Raw genomic sequence first — 5,578 nt, 5'->3', positions numbered from 1 at the left:
TACCGTATTGGCCAGGAGGGTCTCGATCTCCTGAGCTCACGATCCGCCTGCCTCGGCCTCCCAAAGTACTGGGATTACAGGCGTGAGCCACTGTGCCCAGCCAATAGGTATTTATTATAAAAATGGAATACAAAATAAACTAGTAGCTTATAGTAGGATTCTGACCACAACTGAATTATTGTTATGCTGGGAATTTACATTGCTGTATTTAACTACTTAACTCTCACATTTACTATTTCCTCATCATTCTCTCTTGTTTCCTTCATCTAAGCTACCACCTCAGTGGGCTTTTTCAGTTGTAGGAAAGGAAACGGAATAAAAATGCCGCTGGGAAATTTTAACCTTTCTGTAAGACCTCTAGATGACATGAACCTCTAGTGGAGAAACGCAAATAAATGTTTCGGACTGAATTGAGGATAAATGTCTACTGCTTCTAGTAGATGTAAGCTTCATATGGATTTATCCACCATAGAAAAGCAAATCTACCTTCAAAATCCTTGATAAATATAGATGTATTTTTTAAAGCTAAAAGTTTTGCGTTCATTGCTGAATAGCAAAAGAAAAATTCACATCTAAAACTGAACATCTGGTAAAACAATCTATTTCAAAATATTTAGGAATTATGCAGTTACACGTAGTAATGGATATTTATTCTGTACTTTATGTAATAACAAACAGCACCTATGAAGTGAAATGTAAGATTGGACTTTCTAGCTTATTAGTTCTAAATATCAATGTGGCTTGCATTTCTATCAATAATTTTAACTGTATAAATGTTATTTTATAAGAATATACTAAATTTTGTACTTGGTATTTACAATTTCCTAGTTGAAAAGATTATCTTCACAAGATTCAAGATTCTTTAAGTGGATAGTATTACAAAAAAGTGCAAATTGTGTAAGTATAATTTGTAACTTTGTCATCAGAACACTGTCTGACACAGATATGTGCTTATTAATTTTGTTTTAACAAGAAAAAACACTCAGACTGCATCCTCCCAGAGGAAGGGAAGAGCGATCATCAATGGCAAATGGCATTTTCAGTGAAGGAGCACCAACAGCCAGCTTTACGCTAGTGAGGGAACCCTGCACCTTCTTCTGGTTTCCAGTGCTCTACATTAGCAATCCCCAACCTTTTTGGCACCAGGGACCAGTTTTTTGGAAGACAACTTTTCCAAGGACCAGGGTGTGGGTATGGTTTTGAGAAGAAACTGTTTCACCTCAGATCATCAGGCATTAGATTCTCATAAGGATCACGTAACCTAGATCCTTTGCATGTGCAGTTCACAATAGGGTTTAAGCTTCAATGTGAATCTAATGCCACTGCTGATTGAACAGTAAGTGAAACTCAGGCCGTAATGCTCGCTTGCCTGCCATTCACCTCCTGGTTCCTAACAGGCTACGGACAGGTACTGATCTGCTGCCCTGGGGTTGGGGACCCCTGCTCTACACATTCAGAGAAACTTCTCTAGTAATGAACTGTAGAAATGATCCCTGAAAGTATTGTCTTATTAATTTTTGTTGAATAAATCAATATATCCTTATATCTGTGGTTGAACTGTCAGTGAATAATTAAGTACTTGGCATTTTCACTGCTAAGTATTATATGCTGTTAGGATACAAAAAAGAATAACGTGTGGCCCTTGTTTCCAGTTCAGAGCAAAACCATATAGATATGAAAAGATTTGACGAGAAATAGCTTTTTAAAAATATTAACCAGTATAAATAATAGATGAATTTTACATTTCTTCTATTTTCTTCACATTCATCATTACATTAGTAGTCATTGTTATTTATGTTCATGTAAATGAATTAGTTCATGTATCAGATGTAGTCTGATTTTAAAAGATTCTCATTGGGCCCTACTAGTTGTAATTCTAGACTGTATGCACAAGTGAAAAATAGTATGTACTATATACCAATAAGTGAAAATAGTACTTTCCTGGAAATTCTAAAGTTAGACTTCATAGCTGAAGATGCTTGGGGTAAGGCTTAGGCCAGCTCATTCTTAGATGAAGAATATTCAACTTGTAGGGCGAAGAGAAATATTTCAAACCTTGGTAGCCTAGAAGTAAAGCAGGCTTAAGAACTTGATTTTTCTATCTTTTTAACTTAAATTTCAAACCTGGATTTGATCACTTTGATGTGAGCAGAGATCAAGTATTTATATAGCAAGCAAAATAAATCAAGAGTAATTTGCCCATGTGCTGAGGACCCCACCTGTGCCAAGTGTTCCCTGGATTAAGGATGGAGGGGAAGAGGTTGTTGTTCAGGCAGTTGCACCCACAATTCAGGACTAATGCACCTTGCTGGGTAAATATCTGAAGAGAGCCAATTATTAGAAATGAACTGTGACTATTAATTACCCAGGGAGATTAATTACTCATGGTGACCCATATAAAGTTTTAAAGCCTATTCAACTACAGCAGCACTTTTTCTCCTTAAAGACAGTGTTGCATGGTGGACAGGGTGGATGGAGAGGAGCCCCAAGTTTTCGTTTGAATTGCGCTCCTCAATCATTTTTTTCTAACCCAAAACTTGAGCATCTGACACATGGCCATCAGTGAAAATGAATCTCAGTGGCAGTAGTTTCTAGTAGGAAAGAAATTATACTCTCTCGGAAAAGTGAATCAGATTCTGAGGGAGGTATATGTAGTTTGAAAAAGTTCCTTCCTGCCGGGGGGATTCTGATGCACCATGCCTCCCTCTAATTTAGTAGGAATCCTGCCTTAATTTTGTCCACAGTAACAACAACAACAACAACAACAAAATTCCAACATAGGGAAGGTGGAGAACATAAATAAAGTAAAATCCCTATTGTCATATTTTCAGTTATCCTGGATACTGAAACTGAGATGAATGTACACATATAAAAAAATAACAGGATGGAAGAAAAACATAACTAAAATGGAAAAGGATATAATAGCCTGACCATATATGGTCTAACAAATACCAGACTGTGGGAGGTATGTTGGCATTTGTCAGTAATCAGTGTATAGATTAGTGCACGAGTCAGTGTGATTTCTGTCATGTGTGACAGGTTAATCAAGAAGACTCTGTGAGAAATTGGATGATTCTGTGAAGTATATATAAAGATTTTTTATTTATTCGGTGGCACCATTGATTTCTTTAAGATATTCTCAAAATTTTTTGGTTAAATCATATTTGTCTGTTTTGATCATTAAAATATTTTATAAGGATATTTTCCCCTTTTAAAGTTAGGAAAGTGACAGTAAAAATCATATAAGTATATTTGACAGTAATTCAATAGTTTGTATAACTTCTCATTCTGCAATAAAGTGGTAATATGCAGATCTTGTAGAACTGCCCCAGGGAAAAGTTTATAATACTAGGAGATTTCTGTGCTCATTTGGATTTATCCTGAGGAATAAAATCGAATCATTGTGAAATATCAGACAATTCACTGAATGATTTCATCTTACTGTAAGATTCCTCACCAGAGCATTTCATCCAGTTCTTGGCTGATGTTATTATTTGAGTGACATTGAGAAAGGAAATGAAACAAATTCCTTTTTGTATATTTATGGACTAGACAAGACAGGTCTCTGAGAAAAATAAGAAATTTTGAAAACTACAGCTATGTATACATTAAAATGCCAACATTCTGGAAATAACACACCTCACATTGGAGACTTTGTTAAAAGTCTACATCATTTAAATCTCTAAATATTTATGGTAACTTATTAGTAATTACCACATAGTAGGCTTTCATTTTTATAGTTTTTATTGTGCTTTTTAATCATTCAGTTCCAAGCACATTCTGGTTACGGGCACTATTGGATTCTTACAGTACAAAGATGATTGATATTTATTAAATATCTCAGAGGTACCATAAAAAGTTCTCTGTGTCATCAAACATAAAACTGTGTTTAAAATAATTTTGTAAAATATGCTTTATTATTTCTATTTTGAAAATTACAATTTTTATAAGTTACTTAACCGGAATTCTCTACTACTTGACTATATCATATAATGCAATATGCTATGCTGATTTGAATTACTGTATGTGTTATTATTACTTTTTAGTCCAAAATGACTTTGATCTAGCAGATTGCTAACAGAACAAAATGTGAGGTATTCACTTTGAAATAAGAGAATGGAGGTTAGTAAGACTAGTGTAGATCTTATAATGAATAAATTTTCATAAAAACTCAATAAATGCTATAGTGCATGATTCTAGAAGTGTTTTATATATATAACTAAAAGGAATATAAGTTTATCATATTCTATGGTGACTTTTTTCCTTTTGAATATATAAAACGTCCTTTACTAATTTCAGAAACAAGGCATAAATGTAATCATATATTTGTGCCATTGAAGATTGGTAACATATCAAGGGGAAAAAAATCTTGTTAAAACTTTTGGGTTTTTTTTTTTTTTGAGACGGAGTCTTGCTCTGTCATCTATGCTGGAGTGCGGTGGCATGATCTTGGCTCACTGCAAGCTCCGCCTTCCAGGTTCACATCATTATCCTGCCTCAGCCTCCCGAGTAGCTGGGACTACAGGTACCCGCCACCACTGCCGGCTAACATTTTTTTGTGTATTTTTAGTAGAGATGGGGTTTCCCCGTGTTAGCCAGGATGGTCTCGATCTCCTGACCTCGTGATCTGCCTGCCTGGCCTCCCAAAGTGCTGGGATTGCAGGCATGAGCCACCGCGCCTGGCCTTAAAACACATTCCTTAAGGGAACCGTTAATATATCCTTCACACCACATACTAAAATCTGGTTAGCAATAATTGGGTGTGGTTTGTTTGGCAATAACTGGAGGATTAAAAAAATGCTTCATGAAAGTATCTGAAGAACTAGCATTAAATGGATGACTTCACAATGTGGAATGAAAACTATCGACATTTTCTACAAAATTAAACCTAGTTATACACCAGTACATATAAATCACAGCTTTTCTCTCAACTTAGGCTAAACTATGCTTTGGAAACTGGCAACCCTGAAATCTTAGTCGATCAGCATACCAAACTTTATTTCTTGTCTTACTGTGTAACATGGGCTAGCTTTTCCTTTGCTCTATTTCATCTTCTCTCGAGCACCCAGCCTGGCTCAGTAGTTCTCTCTGGGATATTGCTCGTCTCAAGGCAGAGGAGAAAAAAATGGCAAACCATGACCTTTAAACTTTAAGGTTCAACTCAGAAGAAACACACATCTTTTCTGTGTATTTCATATTTGTGTCTGAGTTAAATAGCTTGGGGATGAATAATCCTCCCACAGTGAGAGTCATTGGTGGGGAAAAGCAACAAATATTTTAAACAATAATACAAGCTAATATATATATTTCTCATTAATCTTCATTAAGGAGTTGATAAGCAATTATTACTCCAGGTATGGTTAAATATGATTTAATTCATATTAATATGTAATTTCATTTTTTGAGTCTTATGCTTTTACTGCCTAACTGGTACACAGCTGATTAAACAAGTTTTTTTCTTATTGCAGAAAACTCTAGAACCCTATATATACATAGCTACCCCAAGTGTATTTTGTTCAAGAAATGTTTAATATCACTCTTATATATTTATGAATATTACAGAATTCCTATCCCCCAG

General features: G+C 35.2%; 2 pseudogenes; both read right to left on the bottom strand.

Annotated features, from left to right (window-relative positions):
• Positions 1-991: 991 nt before the first annotated feature.
• On the bottom strand, positions 992-1,073 carry LOC112206931 (small nucleolar RNA U3; annotated as a pseudogene).
• Positions 1,074-1,422: 349 nt separating this feature from the next.
• On the bottom strand, positions 1,423-1,509 carry LOC112206929 (small nucleolar RNA U3; annotated as a pseudogene).
• Between the last annotated feature and the right edge of the window lie 4,069 nt (positions 1,510-5,578).

The sequence above is a fragment of the Pan troglodytes genome, chromosome 1, assembly GCF_028858775.2.
Source record: "Pan troglodytes isolate AG18354 chromosome 1, NHGRI_mPanTro3-v2.0_pri, whole genome shotgun sequence".
NCBI lineage: Eukaryota > Metazoa > Chordata > Mammalia > Primates > Hominidae > Pan > Pan troglodytes.
Note: the sequence above shows the minus strand (reverse complement) of the source record. Positions and strands in the feature narration are given on the sequence as shown.